We start from the raw sequence: 19,540 nt of genomic DNA on the forward strand, positions 1-19,540 counted from the left end.
ACGATGAGAAGCTTCAGACACCTTTCCTGTTACAAATGATGTCAAGCAAGGGTGTGTGTCGGCACCAAACTTGTGCAGCATAATGTTTTCAACCATGCTGTAAGACGCCTTCCAGAACAGTTCCTTGGGAGGTAGCCTGAGATACAGGACCAATAGGAAACTGTTCAACCTGCAAAGACTTCAGGCTGTCACCAAGATAAAGGTGACTGTGCTATGTGACCTCCTCTTTACTGATGACTATGGATCAGTGCAGGAAATGCAAGTCAGTGTGGACAAATTTACAGGAGCTTGTGACAACTTCAGTCTCCTTATCAGACCAAAGTGATGCATCAGGCAGCTCCGAAAGCCCAACACCAAGAGCCCACCATCACAGTGAAAGGACAAAAACTGCAAGCAATGGACCAACTTACATACCTTGGCAGCACCCTCTCCCATGCAGTGACCATTGACATTGAGGTCAACTGCAGAATCGCCAAGGCAAGCTCTGCATTTGGCAGGCTACTGACCAACATGTAGAACCACCATGGAATAAAAATCAGTAGTGCTAACTAATGCCAGTGAGACTTGGACTGTATACAGGATGCACACTAGGCAATTAAACCACTTCCACATGACCTGCCTCTGTAGAATTCTGAGGATCCGGTGGCAGGACAAGGTGCCAGACACAGAAGTCCTCTCCAGAGCAAGCCTGACATCAGTTCACACCCTGCTGATGAAAGCCCTGACATGCTGGGCTGGCCATGCTTCAAGGATGCCAGACCATCACATCCCTAAACAGCTCCTCTATGGTAAGCTGTCTCAAGGAAAGCAATTGCATGGGGGACAAAGGAAGTGATACAAAGATATGTTGAAAGCCTCTTTCAAGTCCCTGGATAACAACACCACCTCCTGGGAAACCCTGGCACAAAAATGATCGACATGATGCACACTGATCCACCAAGGTTGCCAGACAACTGAGGACAGAAGAATAGCTATAGCACAAGAGAAGCGAGCACTCCACCAAGCCAGAGATGTAAATGCTGCAACCATGGTACCCACACATGACTGCCTGACATGTGGGAGAACATTTCGTGCCCATATAGGCCTTATCAGGCATGCACGGACACATCGTGGGCAGCCCACAACCTGTTAGATATCAAGATCCTCTTCGAACACGATGGCCGAGCATCAAAATGCACTTTGACCCGTCCATCCAACATTTTAATTTCTACAGATTGTAATGGCCAGCATCAGGCATTACATTTAATTTACAGTCATGGCTGCAAGGATTACAATTGAGCTAAAAATAATTTTAGTTCCCTATGAGAGCAGTCCTACTGTACCAATTCTTTCTGGTGGAGGAAAGAGAGAAATAAGAAGAAAAGGATGAGATTGGGAGAGTAAGAGAAAGCGAAGTGTAGACAGCAATAGAAAAGAAAATTAGAGAGAACTGGCAGTACCCTGCTTGAACGTTTAGTTGCATTTGATGCCAAGTCTTCTCAAGAAGCCTCAGAAATATGAAAATAATATATATTAAAATATTTAGCAAGATCCCATATTTGAAACCAGATTTCCTTTCTTCTATGTTCCAGCTTTCCTTAGGCATCTTTTCATTTTAGTCAAAGCATGTTGCCTCACAGCTTGAATACTTGATTTGCATGCTTCTTTCTGATGATTAATATCTACAGAGAAAGCAAGCCAAATGCAATCAACAACTGAAATAAACAACCCTCCATCTAGCAAATTATTTGTCCTTCTGATGTAACTCCTCTATTGGTTGCAAAAATCCACCAAAGCAAAACTTTTGGTATCTGATGGAGCAGCCCAAAACAGTTCTCCTCCTTCCCCTTGGTTTCTTTTCCTTTGGACTTCCTCAGAAATCATTAAATATTTTAGTCCAGCAGGAACCAGCAAAGTCTCTTCAACATTTCCAGTACATATGGTTCACTGTCAGTTTTTTACTGGCAGAGGGTTGCAAGAGGCAGCCTCAGCCAAAAATGGAGCTTGTGAGCCAGTTTTCACTGATAGAGCACTTGGGCCACTGCAGGTACCCCTGACACAAGTGACATTGAGCTGGCTGCAACCACACCGGCCACGGCACCCACACCCCTGAGGTCGAACACAATCCTGATGTGGCCCTCAATGAAACTGAGTTTGACGCCCCTGTCATAAAGTAAAATTCTGTATTACTAGATTAATTGTTTAATTGCACTTGGTTCTCATCTTGTCTAGGCTTCAAAGCTAACCAGGGTCAGGCTGATTTTGTACTCTGATGGGAGAATATTAGAACATCCCATGGCTGGAACTATACTGGGAGTCAAGCAAACATTCCAGAATGACAAACTGCTTGTGTATTTTTTTACAGAAAGCCTGAATGGATGCATTAAATCAAGAGGAATCAAGATTTTCTTGAAGGAGAATTTAGTTTTGCCTAAAAGTATCCCATTTGTTCTGTTTGTTTTTTTTCACACTACAGGATTTTACTAAATGTGTTGAGTATGGGCAACTAAATGTGTAACAGGATTAGGAAGAACTTTAGTAGAAAAAAATGTTAAAACAAATATTTTGTGTCATGACTTTCTACCTGCCAACAATCTGCTGGTAACACAAAAAATGCCCCCACCCCAATGAACAAAAATGGCCCATTTTTCATGAAAACGGGCCCATTTTTGTCCAAAAAAAGGCATGTATATCCTTTAGGAGGCTCATAGAGTCCTCCTGGGTGTTGGGGGGCAAAAATGAGCAAAAACGATCTGTTTTTCACTCATTTTTGCCCTCTACAGCCTCCAGGAGCACTCTGGAAGCCTCCAAAAGGCTATGCATGGCCATTTTTACAAAGGGGGTGGGGTTTCAGGAGGCCAAAAATGCTGTATTCAGTGTATAAGATGCACCCAGATTTTCACCCTCTTTTTTGAGGGAAAAGGTGCATATTATACTCCGAAAAATATGGCAACTCCACAATTTGCATAGTGAGCGTAGGTGCATATAAAATGTCAAGTTGATCGTTGAACAAACAGAAAAGTAACCTGGAGTTTGTATAAAATTGTGAACATGAGAACATAAAAGGTAAATGAATAGCAATGGGAGAAAAGCAATTGATTCCAAACCAAGAGTATCAGCATCTCTTTTATTTTGACTTAAATTTATAGATGGTATTCCCTCTTTGATGCTAAAATGGTTTGCAAATGCAAACTCTGCAACTTTTGTAAAGAAAGATAGCTCCCCACCCCAAATAATATAAGATAGGCGCAGAAACATACAGATTTTCAATAGCTAAAAATAAATTTACCAGTGCAACTCTTACTGATGTCTTCTTGACTCCTTGTATTATATATTTGTACAAAGAAACTACATAGGTAAGAATTGTAATTAGCTTTATTTTGACATAAAAGTTGTCTTTGTATATATCAGGAATAGCAAAAGAAAAAAGTTAATGTATTGCTAGTCAATAATAATAAGTCCTTTGCCTGCCCACTAGATCCTAGAAATTGATGTCACCCATCAGATGTCCATATTTTCCACAATATTTTGAAATTGCTTTCCAGAGTCTAAGATAGGAAAGTCTTAGAAAATTGATTGATAGTATCAAGAAATGAAAGTGGGATATTTTGCATGCCATAAGTGTGATTTGCAATTGTTTACTTTATTGTTGTATGCATATATTGGCAATGCATTCACCCTGTTCAGCTAAGTCTGACTCTTGGCAGTTTACATAAAATGTTACTATATAGAAATTATATACAATACTGAAAACAAAACAAAATCAAGGTGCATGGGGACCACATCAAAAAACTACCATACTTCTTGGAAATTATGAGATCCTTTAGATGAGGGGTGTCAAACTCGTGGCCCGCAGGCTGCATATGCCACGTGCTGGCTCCCCCCCCGCCCAGTTTAGCAAAGGGGAAAAAAGTCCCGATACATCATGTGAATACAGCGTGACGACATGAGTTTGACACCCCTGCTTTAGATCCTCTCCCTGCATATACAGTATAGACAGACTTGGTGAATTTCATATAGAGGGATTGAATAGCTTGGAGTTCAATCAATCAGAATAGAGCTGGAAGGGACCTTGGAGGTCTTCTGATCCAACCTTCTTCTCATGCAGGTGACCCTATACAATTTGAAACAAGTCCAGTGTTTTCTTAAAAACCTCAAGTGACGAAACACCCACAGCTTCTTTTTATCTTTTTTTTTTTGCTATAGGTAGAAAGAACAACATTTTCAATGTCTACATATAAACAGTGTGGTTACAGTTGGTTTGAGCACCCACAACTTCTGTAGGCAAGTTGTTGTACTGGTTAATTGTTCTCACTGTTAGGAAGTTTCTCTTTCATTCCAGGTTGCTTTTTTTCCTTGATTAATTTCCATTCACTGTTTCATGTCTTGCCTTCTGGTGCTTTGGAAAATACGTTGACGCCCTCTTCTTTGTGCTGACCCTTCAAATATTGGAATACTGCTATCATGTTGCCCCTAATCCTTTTTTTCTCTAGGCTAGCCATGTCCAATTCCTGCAACCGTTTTTGGTCTTTAAAGTCAAAATCAGCAGTGTGAATTCAACCTGAAACCCCATAAACAGCAGGATGATCTCAAAGTTGGGCTATTATACAATCTCCTGTTGTCATAATTTATAGTCCATAAGAATCACTATCAGGTAGGCATTGGGAAGGATTATTAACCACTGGCAGATGACATTCCAGGAATGATCTCTCTGCATTTAAAGAACCATATATTGTTCAGGCAATGCAGCAAACAAGTGATTTACTTAAGAAAAGCTATAGATGACCTACAAATTACTTTCATACCCTAATCACAAAGGTACCAGAATCTGGTGCAGGGGTGAAATCTACTTACCTTCACTATCAGTTCACAAATGTGAGCATGTGCACCACATGTATGTGCAGGCCCTTCCACGCATGCACAGAGCATCAAAAATGGATGTGATGATGTCTGGGTGGGTGGGCGGAGCCTGCTACTGAGTGCGCCTGAAAGGTAAGAAGAACAGCGAGGGGGGGGGGAGGTAAATCCATTGTGCCAGGTTATTTTGATTAGCTAGAAAGCAGGAAATCCTTTCTGCTTATATCTAGCTAATATAAACCATGCATCACAGCTGATCATCGGAAATAACAGTTTGCCCAAACCAGTAGCGTTTCTTTTACTACCGGTTTGGGTGAACTGGTCTGAACCGGTAGCATTTCACCCCTGATCTGGCATCCTCAACATTTCTTTGCCTTACAGCTCCCAGAATTCCTTAGCATTGGCCATACTGGTTGGGATGATGTGTATGTCTTGATGTCTTGTTGATTCTTAGTGACTGCCTGAAAATGTTTCTGCAGTTTTCTTGATAAAAGTTTTTCAGAAGTGGTTTTTCCGTCGCCTGCTTCTTCCTGGGGCTGAGAGTAATTGGCCCAAAATCACTCAGCAGGCCTGATGCCTTAAGTGTGACTAAACTCATGGTCTTCCAATTACTAGCCAGATGCCTCAGCCACTGCACCAAACAGGCTGTGGGATAATGACAACCTGGTCTAAAATATGTGCATTGCCTATTATCACAAATTTGGTATACTTGCAAGCTTTTCCTGCCATTAATTTGATGGATGCCTAAATGCAGTGGGAAACAGTTACAGGCTGATGAATATGAATAAGAAAGGAAATGTCTTGTCCATATGCTGAAAGAGAAATTTAGAAACAGTTGAAGAAATATTTCTAAGGAAAATACAACTGAGAATTATCATGACACTCTTTGGTGATATTTGGCAGTAGAATTGCAGCTATGATGGATACTGTGATCACACAAAGGGAAATTCTGATCCCCCATTTCAGTGTATTTATAATCTCTTTTTGCTGTTTCTGATAATGGCATGATCACTGAGACTGCTCAAATCATCTGAACTAGCTAACAGAAACAGAGAACACAGAAAAATCATTTCGCTTTAGAAAAGCTCATCTTTATTCCATTTATTAATTTTAAAAAAGGAAAATTCCTATTGAGGTCTCCTCCTGCGTGTAATTTTTATACTAAAATCAAATATCTATAATCCTCTTATGCTGAAGTCCATATAGCGCATCAAATACCTTTCCATGTCTCTTTCGTTTTTGTTCCTTCAAACAGTACTGTGTTAAATGATATTTAAATAAAAGGTAAATTTCACTACAGAGAAAATGAATTCACAACTATTTGTTTGTCCAAATATATAAGGTTACTATTAGAACCCCTGACAAGGTTTGGGATTAGAATAAATGTATGAAAATAAGCAGAAGTCTTAAAGTCTGCTACAAAATATATTAAAGTTGTGTTCTATTTTGAAGGATAATAGAAGAATTGCCTTGAACTTCACTCATGGAATGGTGTTCGGTCAGTGTAAGAATTTATTTATTTTTATACAATCAGAGAATTAATCAGTTCAAATATAAAGCCAATATTTCATTGCCAAGAAATTTCCATATATACAGTACTTGCATCTATTAGGCTGTTAACTGTAAGGGGGGGGGGGGGACACACTGGAACTAAAAGGACTATATTAATATAGTAAGTGGAGATACAATACATACGTATTTATAATATATATAGTTTTCTTAACAACAATAGAAAAGTAGATTCTTGCAGGATGGGGATTTTTCTTCCCATTTAAAACTAGAGTAGGATGATGTCATCCCTATAGACCATGTCAAGTAGACATTAATTTCCTCTTCCTCTTTTTCATGACAAGGTTCCAATTCTTGAACAATATTCCAATTTCAAGATTCAGCTGCTCAGTAGAGCCAATTCAACAGGTGACATTTTTCCAGAGTGTTACCTGAGATGCGGTAAAGTTTCCTCTGAATTAAGCTTGAGTATTAGTGACTTCAAGGATACACCTATGCAGTTTCCTTGGCAACTGAAAGTAGAAGTGTTTACCATTGCTTTCTGCCTTCTTTGTTTATTTACCTTCTTAGCCTTGCATCCAGACTAAGCATACTGTCTCTCACTTGAGAACTAACCTGGTCTGACCTTGTTTAATTTTCAAGGACATATGAGGACATCCAGGTGCTTAGTCTTCAGGGATGTATGAAGTCATCCAGGTGCTGAGATGAGGAACTGTCACTGTTTTGTGCTTCATTTTCCTGAGAAAACACAGATTCGGGCATAAACGTCTGGTACTTCTTTTTCAGTACTTCTTCTCTTCAAGTATATAGTACCAATGACAAATTAGTTTGCAAAACATGTGGATTTGAGACGTAGACAAAAACTCTGAATGTATTGTGCAAAGACTTTTATGTTTTGCTTTACATAAAGTGATAGCTTAGTGCCTTTACCTTGCTTTAAAATCTCATGTTGAAGCTTCTAGGTTTTAAAAAAGCATCCAATTACAGACTGTGACAGTACACAACCGTTATTGTGGAAATAGCTCATGAACGATATCATTTTATCAACCTTTCACTTCATTTTATCAGAAAAAATTCACCCAGCTCTTAGCATTTTCAAGCATCGGCCATTATAAAGCTGTTTTTTAAATATCTATTCTAAGACAAAGTCAGCCAATGGCCACATGAACATCTAAGATGTTACGGTTTAGGAGCATCAAACATGGCTTGATTGCTGTTATTGCAGATCCCTGGAAATAAAAGATTGCAATGCTCAGAGTTTTAGCTTCATTATATTGGCAGTTTGAGACCTAGGTATATTTAGCAGAAGTGAAATGCAACTTCTAATGAGATGTCAAAAACTGAAGAGACTACACTGAGGTATTGTGGAGGTGTGGGCTACAGTGGGAAAGAGATTTTCTTTTCTTTTCTCTTATGAAAAAAGTCAAACATTATATATATATATATATATATATATATATATATATATATATATATATATATATATATATATATATATATATATATATATATATATATATATATATATATATATATATATATATATATATATATATAATCAGCAAATCAGGGGTTTTAAAGGCTTCACACAGAACAATTACACACCAGTTTCAAAGATAATAGTACAAGAAATAGGTCAGAATAATGGTCCTAATTACCACAACTCAATCTGTTTTGGGACTTTTGTATTTTTTCTCAACTCCGTGACATTTAGTGAGATTTAAAAATATGCTGAAAATGAGAATAGCTTTGTAAAATGGGAAATGCAATGCACATTGATGAATTTTCAAGAACGGAGAACAATTGTGTCTAAATACCACTGGGCAAAGATGTTTTCCCCTTTCCATATATGAAGATGACAAGAATTTCCTTACTTTCAATTAACTTTCAATACCTTCAATTTCAATTAATGATTGCATACTGAATTTCAGGGGCAGAATGGGGTGACAAATGAATTGATTAATCAGGATCTTCCAAATGAAGTATTGGCACAAATCAGGATCTTTCAGATGAAGTGTAGACACTTCAGGTGCACTAGAACAGGGGTGTCAAACTAGTGACCGACGGGCCAGATGTGTCATGTGGTGGCCACGCCTCCCCAGTTTAGCAAAGGGAAAACATGTTGCGATACATCACATGATAACAATGTGACACCACGAGTTTGGCATCCTTGCACTAGAGGATTAAAGCAGAAGGACAAATTCTAAAAGTAAATTAGCAGTTTAGGAAGATCTTCTTGTTTGGAGATCAGAATAACTCCAAAATACCCCATAAAGTATGACCTTGTCATTCTTAAATTAATGTTCAGTGATTAGATCTATATACTAACATAATACATATTCCAAACCCAGGGCCGATTTGAGACTATTTAGGGATTTTTTTTTTTTACTTAAAGCTTTAATTGCTCTGTCCCTGATTCAAAATCCTGCATGAAATTCCACCACCAATCTGTTCCATCCACATTGATCTTAAAATATCGTTTGGCTATTTGTTATAATGGAATAGCTGGCTTAGTGGTAATTCATAGCCTTAATTGGCTCATCTTCAAAAGATAAATTGGATTGGATCTAGACATTACTTGCTTGAGGGAACATCAGAGATTATTGACTCTTTGGACATTATTCAATGATAAAATAAAATATTTGGAATTAAATGTTGTAAACCCACAGCTGAATAATGGTCAAAAGTTCATCTCAGCAATAGCCAACAAGAAAATGAGTTTTCCAACAGAAAGATATACAGTATTAAAATCCAATAGTTTAAGAAAGATTGGCTAAAGCTAATCTAATTACTGATTTCATACCCCTTTATTCTTTGTTCAGGGTTTCCCCAAGAGATTGGAAAGACAATTAATTGATATCGTATATTCATTTATAATTAGCTAATCATCATGTAATTAACAAATCGATAATGAAGAATATAAAACCAAAGAGGATTCTAATAAAGAAAATAACATGCAAACAAAAAAGATACAAAAGTAATGAAGCGGAACAAAATAAATCTATTTTGTTTTTTGAGAAGCAAACTGAATTCCCACTGGTAGATACTTGTCACTCCCAAAGGTTACCAGGATCTCACTTTGGCTTCTTATATCAGGATGCTGTCTTGATAATTTTTGATATTGGAAATGTATTCTACTGTCCTCTAAGCACAGGGCACAGGTAATATTCTGCTGGTTCGATCTGGTTCAGACAAACCAGTAATGGTGGCAGCGGGAGGCTCCACCCACCCGCCCAGACATCATCACAGATGCTCTGCGCATGCACAGAAGGTTCTGTGCATGCACAAAAGCACCGCGCATGATCCCAGTTCAGAACCGGTAGCGAAGGTAAGAGGATTTCATGCCTGGCACAGTGGGGTCAAAATCAAGGCCCATGGGGTGGATCCAGCCCACAATGTGGTAGGATCTGGCCCATGGGGCTGTCCTGGAAAATGTAAAGGGCCAGCCCATGTTGCTTTGGCCGGGTCTACCCACATTGCTTCAGCCCGGTCTACCCAATGACATTCCTTCCTTGCACATCAGAAACTGGTTGACATTAATCTACGAACAAACTGTTGAATTAGTTCATTTCCTGGTATATTTTTATTTGTGCCAAGTAGAATTTCTGTTTGTGCTAGCTTTTTAAAAGATCAATAGGTACATTAAATTAAGAATATGTGTTTATCATTTTTAACATACATGGACACTAACAGAAATAAAGTTACTAATATGCAATCACATTCCAGATTCCAGCTCTATGAAAGGGTTTCCTTGTATATAACTCCTGAAATCTCACAAAATGCTGAATAACTGTGGCTTTACCATGAGCTTAAACTTCAATAGGGCTGATCCTTCTCTAAACTGACATGTAAAAATAAATGGATATAAGCCAAAATTGTGCATGAATGCATAGCAACAGTTTAAAATGTTGCTGTGAACCCTGGGTGTTTGATGGGTCCTGATAGCTGAATACACAATACTTTTATCTTCTGAACAATGCAAATTAAATGTGCACACACACACACACACACACACACACACACACAGAGAGAGACCTGGTTATTATTCCTGTCTTTGGATTAGAAAAAATAATGATAAGAAATGTTTAAATGTCTCTAAAAGGCCTATCTACTTAAAACAGCACCGAAGATCCAATTTGCAACACTATACAAGTATACACTATTTTCAAAAATAAATGAAAATTAGGCAATTGTTTCAACCAAGATAACTTGGTGTTTGGTGACATTGGGAGTATAGTGATAATTGTAGGAAACACTGTCTCTTTCTAATTAAACATAGTCTGTGATGTTCATGAATATCCATGCTTTATGTTGCTTATTGCCACCAATCATCATTCACTGGAAATTATAACTGGGCCCTCCGATTTTCTGGGCCAATAATTTTCTAGGCATAATTCCCAATCATATACTTTGAAGAATGCATTTGAAGTTATAAATGCATCATACTTGCTCAACAGTACTTGTAATTGCCCAATTTTGAGTAATGATAGTCACGCAAGAATAGTAGCAGAATCACTTGGACATGTCATATATTTTTCTTTTATATCAGACAATCAACAGATAATACAGAGAAATAATATCTGGATAACATTAAGCTCTAGTCTGATTTAGTCATTCCAGGTAATAAACCAATGTGATTTTTAAACTCAGCCACCTTATTTAGGACAGTGAAGCATTAGTTAGAAGCAACTGAGCATAAAAAAGATTGGCAATTAAGCAAAGCTCTCTTTTTTTACTTAAATGTTTAAAATGTGGAGAGAAACAATAGTCCTGAAATTATTATTACTATCAGAAAGACAACACTAGATTGCCTGCCACACAGGAGGTGCATATGAGCCATAATGAAATCAGGATAGAGAGTAAACTACCTTGTGATTTATTTACAGTTGTATTATACTAGGCTTCACGCTTAACTGAGAGTTGATATTTTATATCCAACCTCTTCATTTGACAAAAGTTGCAGTTTGTATTAATATATACATATGAAAACATTGTTCCATGGCTATTTCAGGAAGTGTGGAAAAAAGCCTGTCACCTTCAAACTTAGTACTGCTAAGTGCATCAGGTTTTTTGAAAATTAAAATTATCCCTACCTACTGAGCCATAGATTAAGATATTATTTTAAACATGCCATGCTTTGAAATCAAAAGTAATTTTCTTCTTTTTTTAAAAAAAAATGAGTAAATCATGGGAAATTAGACCATCCTGGGCAAGTTTTTACTTTCAGTTCTTATTCAACAATGAAAGAGACTTTTTCAATCAAGAACAAACTTTTATTGAGAAATTCTCATGGAGAGTATGCAATATTGTTGGCAATACTTAGTATAAAAAAATTCAGACCAATAACAATATGTACAGCATTGATAATGAAGATAAAGATAGCAATAGCAATAGGACTTATATACCGCTTCACAATGTTTTACAGCCGTCTCTATGTGGTTTACAGAGTCAGCCTATTGCCCCCAACAATTTGGGTCCTCATTTTACCCTCCTCGGAAGGATGGAAGGCTGAGTCAACCTTTAGCTGGTAAGAATCGAACTGCTGCACTGCTGGCACCCGGCAGTCAGCAGAAGTAGCCTGCAGTACTGCATTCTAATCACTGCACCACCACAGCTCTAGATATTGAAGAATGTGGATGGATGGATGGATAGATGAAAATATTGAATGTTTGAATTGTTGTGTATTTTTTGTACATAAATCAATGAAGATACTGAATCAGTTGATGCCTTTTGGGATCAATTGGCCATAGCAAAAAACCCCAGTAATCCATAAAAATGCTGCACATTAATATTAGACAGCAACAATCTAACTTAAAGAAAATAGTCAGATGCTGGGAGGTATCTATATCTACAAAGGCCAGAACTGTGCAGGCAATGGTTTTCTCTGTGATATTTTATGAAAATAATAGTTGAACTTTGAAGAAGCAGGAGAAAAGGGTATTGACACTTCTAAACTTTAATGTTGGAGAAGACATTTGAGAATGCCATAACTAGTCAATGGAGAGGGGGATAGCAAATTGATTATGGGACAAATCAGCCCAACATTCTCATTCTCTAAGCACAAACAACCAGATTTAAATGATTCTCCTGCAGACACTTTATGAAAAGCTCTCTGGGGAAGGCTCTGATGCTGGGAAATGTGGAGGGAAAGAGAAGAAAGGCATCATCAATAACAGTGACACAGTTGGAAGGTCCTCTGCTGACACAGGAGACATATACTATTCCAGACACGTGGCTGTCCAGTCTTCTCTTAAAAACCTCCAGTGAGGAAGCACCCACAACTTCTGAAGGCAGTTTATTCCACTGGTTGATTGTTCTCACTATTAGGAATTTTCCCCTAAATTCTAGGTTGGTTCTCTCCTTGATTAGTTATTTCTTGTCTTGCCTTCAGGTGCTTTGGTAAATAAATTGGTCCCCTCTACTTCGTGGCAGCCTTTCAACTATTGGAAGACAGATATCATGTTACCCCTGGTCTATCTTTTCATTTGATAAGATATGCCCAGTCCCTGCAATCGTTCTTTGTAAGTTATAAACTTTCAGGGCCCTAATCATCTTTGTTGTTCTTCTCTGAACTCTTTCCAAAATCTCAACATCTTTTTTTGTATTGGGGTGACAAAACTGAACGCAGTATGCTAAGTGTAACCTTACTAGGGCTTTATAAATAGTACTATTACTTTGTGTGAACTTGATTCTGTCCCTCTGTTAATGCAACTCAGTATTGCATTTGCTTTTTTGGCTGCTGCTGCACACTGCTGGCTCATGTTTAGATGGTTGTCCACTAGGACTCCAAAAGCCTTCTCACAGTTACTACCATTGATCTAGGTTTGACCTAGTCTGTACCGGTACTTTTGGTTCTTCTTCTCTAAGTATAAGACTTTGGTTTGTTTGTTTGTTTGTTTGTTTGTTTCAGCAAGTTGTGAGATAACCTGAAGGTTCAGTTGAGGAAACATCTCCTGGAGAAAATTCATCTATGTGATTAAATCAATCAAAAATATGTTATGCGTACCTTTATAGTCTTATATTCACTGGAGAATAGCCTAATGCTGGGAAAGATTGAGGGCAAAAGAAGAAGAGATTGACAGAGAATGAGATGGCTGGATACAGTCACTGAAGCAGTAGGCGTGAGCTTAAATGGACTCCGAAGGATGGTAGAGGATAGGAAGGCCTGGGAGGACGATGCCCGTGGGGTCACAATGGGTCGGACATGACTTTGCAACCAACAACAAACAACAATAGTTTTCACATCAAAAAGAGATCCAATTTAGAACTAAGGAGAAATTTCCTAACAATTAGACAAATTAACTAGTGGAATGGCTTACCTCCAGAAGTTGTGGCCATAGGTTTGCCATCACAGGTATATGGTCTCCTGCTTAAGTAGGGTGTTGGAATGGAAGATACCTGCAAGGTGCCTCCCAATTGTATTATTATGTATTCTATCTAATATCCATAATCAAATAATTCTCCCTCCCTCCCTCCCTTCCTCCCCCTTTCTCTCTCTGTCTCTCTGTCTCTCTGTCTCTCTGTCTCTGTCTCTGTCTCTGTCTCTCTCTCTCTCTCTCTCTCTCTCTCTCTCACACACACACACACACACACACACAAACACACACACACACTTCTATCCATAGACGTTAAAGGTTACTGGAAATGCTTTTTTGCATTTCAGAAAGAAAATATATTAATATAGTTTTAATATCTTTAAATATATACACATTTCCAATGGTGTGAAAGCAAGACATGTGGAACAGTAAATATGTAAATTTTAGCATAGTTTCCTTCAATAGTATACTAGAACTTGCATTTTTTTTGTAGCTTGCTGCCGTTTTTCATTTTAATATATATTTGTTGCCGCTAGTCTAAACTTTTGCATTTCTTTCTTATACTGTATATAATTGTTTCATATGACAGAAAACAGGATATATATTTTGTTCAGTTTTCAGCATTGCACACGTTTTAGCAATAATTGTTAAAAATGAAACGATGCATATCTATTTGACTAAAGAATTTTCATTCCCTTTTCTTGCTTTTTAGAAAAGATACCATCTATTCAGATTTGCTAATACAGTTCATCTGTTGGATGTCACTTATGGCATGCAATAGGCAGGAATGTGGGTTGTTGTTTTTTTAATCTCCCACAATAAAAGGCAGAAGTCTCTTTAATAGAAATTGTACAAGGAAAATTTGATAACAAAAAAAAAATATCAGCATACAGGACAACACTGTCACACAGATCCGCCCTTTTGTTCCTGCATACATAGGTTTAACATGAGCATATATGAGAGGTGAGTTCCTACCGGTACGGTACAGTTTGGCCAAATAGGTAGTAACTCCGGCAGACAAGTTCTATCCTTGGTGGCGCGATTTTGATTTTCTGTTCTGCACATGCACAGAACGTGGAATACTGCATTCAGTTTTGGTCACCATAATGTAGAAAAGATGTGGAGACTCTAGAAAAAGTGCAGAGAAAGATGATTAGGGGACTGGAGACTAAAACATATGAAGAACGGTTGCAGGAACTGGGTACTGTATCTCTAGTTTAATAGAAAGAAGGACTAGGGAAGACATGATAACAGTGTTCCAATATCTCAAGGTGTTCTGACCCCCCTTCCTCCGTTGCCCACACAGCACACACACTCCGGAACAGTACAAGGGAACAAGGTTTATTACATGAACAGACAAGAGGTTTCGTGGCAGCAAGCCACCAAGACAAAACTCACAGGGACAGAACACAAAAGCAGCTATCCAGCTTGCCAGGATCCCAGACTAGAGCTTCTGGCATAAGTCCTTTGTTGACTGCTACGCAGAGCCTCTCCAGAGTCAACCCTTTTATAACCTAAAAAGGGCGTCTCCCAAACAGCACCTGAGAGCTCTTTACTGCCTATAATTATGCCCACGCTCCTTGCGTCTGTGGGCGCGCCGGAAACGGGCATCTAGAAACGCCCTGCTAAGTCCTGAGTCACTGTCACATGAGTCCTCCCCGCTGCTCCAAGGCAGGGCATCGGGAGTCCTCCTCCTCTGGCTCTCACCGCTGCTCCATGCCTCTGGCGCCACCTGGTGGCCGACCAGACTCTCGGATCCCTGATCAGCCTCCGAATCCTGCCCAGGATCGCCCATCTCCTCTGGAGCTGACTCGTATGGACTATCACTCTCGGAGTCTGGTGGCAGCGACACCGGCACCGGCTGGGCCACAACACAAGGGTTCCACAAAGAAGGAGTCAAACTATTTTCCAAGGCACCCGAGGGTACAACAAGAAGCAATGGGTGGAAACTAATCAAGGAGAGAAGCAACTTAGAACTGAGGAGAAATTTCCTGACAGTTAGAACAATTAATCAGTGGAACAGCTTGCCTCCAGAAGTTGTGAATGCCCCAACACTGGAAGTCTTTAAGAAGATGTTGGATAGCCATTTGTCTGAAACGGTATAGGGTTTCCTGCCTAGGCAGGGGGTTGGACTAGAAGACCTCCAAGGTCCCTCCCAACTCTGCTGTTGTATTGTATTGTAGAACAATCTTCATTGAAAAAATGTATCTTTTTCCTTTTCTAGTGTTGAGGGCATGTGCAGACCGTTTTGAGTGCAAATACGCACATTTGGCGTGAGCGCGAGGGAAGCAACCACACACGCACAAACTTTTTCAGGCGCTGAACCAGTAGTAATGGTGGCAGGAACCCACCCCTGATATATATAGTACAGTAAGTTGGATGCATGTGCTGCGAAAGACATTTGTCTTCACTTTCTCTCCCAGTGGACAGCTATCTGTACACTTATGGATAATTCCCATAAACAAACTTCTCCTTGAAATTCAGGCCCTAAATCCCTTAGTCATTTAAGCCACTGAGGTGTGCAGGATTGGCACACAGTTTTGTCTAATAACCTGGAACCATCTTCCTCAATTTGATGACTCTAGAGATGTCAACTTTTGTCCCAGGAATTGTAACAACCCTTCTGGATGGCCCAAGGTTAACAAAGGGTTGCAGGTGGAGAGAATAACTGATGGAAGACCACCTGGATTCTTATTTAAATTCACTGTGTGTCTTTGTTTACTTCTTCCTACAGTAGACATACAGTATTATCCACATACTGACTAGCTTTTATATATTTATTCATTTTCTTCCTTTCTGCACCAAGCAGGTGCAGAATCCACTAGCCCTATTGTACAGTAGTACAGCCCTCTGTTAATCTGCTTATTCCACCAGCAGTGTCTCCTAAATCTCAACTAAACATGCTGAAAAGATGTTACAGCAATGGAGTATGAAATGTATATTTTGTATGCCTGTGAATATGTGCGTGCGCAGCAGATAATGCTTTCATGCAAAATGCAGAATGATTGCCAATTTTTTGAAGCAGTATAAAAGGTTACCCAATGCTCCATTTCTCCCAGTGTTCTAACATAATTCTACTGTATGCGTGGCTGTTAGTACAGGGCCTGTGGGAGTCTTGGCTGAAAAGCTGCCTGGCAGCTTGCAAACAGAGAAGCTATGTGTGCTACTTGCGATTGGACTTCTATTATTGAACGAAAAAGCACCTGTGAATAAATGAAATTTTGAATGTAAGAAACTGCAGGCATGCTAGTCTTTTTTCTACACAGATACATCTATGGCCAACCAACAAGGAGCAGAATCAGTTCAGTTTGTTGTGTTCAATACTTCTGAATAAACAGAATCAGGTCAGAACTATTTAGTCATAATCTCTCCTTCCCTCTCCCTCTCCCATCTATCTATCTATCTATCTATCTATCTATCTATCTATCTATCTATCTATCTATCTATCTATCTATCATCTATCTATCTATCTATCTATCTATCTATCTATCTATCTATCATCTATCTATCTATCTATCTATCTATCTATCTATCTTCTATACATACACACAAACATTCTGTACAAAAAGGTATAAAAAGCTGGAATATGCTCATCAGATCTTTGATGTATGTACAAATGGCTTTCAGGCTACTTTTTAAAGTAAGAAAACCCCATGAATGAAAAGGCCGAGGAAGTTAATATCCATTCTGAGGAAGTATGTAACTAGTATATAACTAGTAGCTAGATATCCATGTTTCGTCACAAAACTATGTGATTGGGCTATGCAGGAGAAATTCAGTTCACAATCAATTTGCTCAGTGATGGTCAGTGATTTAAACAATAAGGGAATATTGTTCCAGATGCCTTGAGTCTGGAAGCAGTTTTAAGGTGGAAGGTGTAGACATTTTGGTGAAGTACTGATGTTTAGTACTGTAAGGAGCCCTGGACTGTTCCTGAGTGAAGGAGTGGAACATCTTCCAGTTTGAACTGAGGTAACAGAATGTGAGGCAACTGGCAGTTGGAACAGAGTTCTTTTCAGGTGAGGAGAGGGAGTAGAACATCAGAGCGTGTTAATTACTCTATAAGCAATACTAATAATCTGATGGTCATTTTGAAAAATCCTTTCTTAGCAAGCACCTAGAAGCCAAGAGGAACATACCAAATTTGAGATTGTAGGCTTTACGGTCTGGAGATTTCGTGATGAGTGAGTGGTACTTGCCTTTTATATAGAGAGAGATTAATAAATCTCAATAAAAATACTATCATAAAGGTTACATCTCCAGAGGACAAGCCCTTTTCACAGACCTTTTATTTCTGGAAATATATATATATATATATATATATATATATATATATATATATATATATATATATATATATATATATATATATATATATATATATATATATATATATATATATATATATATATATATATATATATATATATATATATATATATATATATATATATGCTGGTTTTCTTGTATTCGGGTCTTTTATATCTACACCCGTGAAAATCTAAGAAAACACACACACACACACATGTATGTATGTATGTATGCATGTTTTCGTAGATTTTCACGGGTACAGGTATGCAGGTTTTGGTGTATTCGGGTCATTTCCCATGTAAGATTGAGAGTATCTTGGTGATGTTTCGACGAGGTCCCACTCATCATCTTCAGGCTGGTGTCTTTGGCTTCGTGCCTGACCGAGCAAAGCGTGATTGGAGCTGCCGTCCCTCTATAAATATTGGTGGGGGTGTGTGGAGTGCTGGCCTTGTTGCTGTAAGAGGATTGTTTGGCTGTGTTGCAACATTAGTTGATGGAGTTGATCTTTGCAGATTAGTTGGCTGTTTCATAACATCCTGTGTGGCTGAGGTACTGGCTGTGTGCCTTTTGTTTTTTTGTGTTGAAACGACCTGGGTAATGGGCTGTGTGATGACATCCTAAGCTCTATTGTAGTGATATCCTGAGTCCTGTGCTATAATCTCCTGGGGGGTTGGCTGCGTTGTAACATCCTGAGCCTTTGTGCTGTAACCTCCTGAGTTCTGTGATGTAATGTCCTGAGCAGATGGCTGAGGTGTAGCATCCCGGCTTTGGTTTGGCTCCGAGTTTGCAGTCTGGCCATGAATTCATGGCGTGTGTCAGTTTGCTTTGTGTGGGGGTCGGAGGGGGGTGCAGCAGTTGGTGATGCCGCTGTAGTTTGGCTTCTGAGTGGTGGTTGCATTTGGTCTATGGGATGGATTTGGGTTTGAGTCTGGTGAGGGTGATTGGTGGTTGTGTTGTTCTGGGTCCAGTGTCAGTTTTCATGGCTGGGACTCATTTGTTGACTAGGGCTAGTTTCCAGATGTCTGGTAGGCAGGAGGTATCATTACCTTTAAATCATGTTGTGGGGGTGTTTCTCTATTTCGATGGCTTCCATAATTATTCTCTTGTTGAAGTGTTCAGTTTTGGAGATTAATTTGGTTCTTTCAAAATCAATTTCATGTCCTCTTGCTTTAAGGTGCTGGAAGAGGGAGGATGTTTTTTTCTTCTTTTCTGACTGCGTTCTTGGTATACCATGCAAAATCTGCCCAGCCTCATACATTGGACAAACTAATAGGAGAATAAATGCATGCATTGCAGAACACAAGAATGCAGCCAACCAATCCGCTTACAGCAACAAGGTGAGTACTCCACACACACACATCAATATTTATAGAGGGACGGCAGCTCCGTTCACGCTTTGCTTGCACAGGCATGAAACCGAAGGCATCAGCCTGAAGATGATGAGTGGGACCTCGTCAAAATGTCGCCAAGATACTCTCAATCTTACACAGGAAAAGACCCGAATACGCCAAAACCTGCATGTGTGTGTGTGTGTGTGTGTGTGTGTGTGTGTGATATCACATTTCATG

This window comes from Natrix helvetica (assembly GCF_964273705.1).
Source record: "Natrix helvetica genome assembly, chromosome: 3".
Lineage (NCBI taxonomy): Eukaryota > Metazoa > Chordata > Lepidosauria > Squamata > Natricidae > Natrix > Natrix helvetica.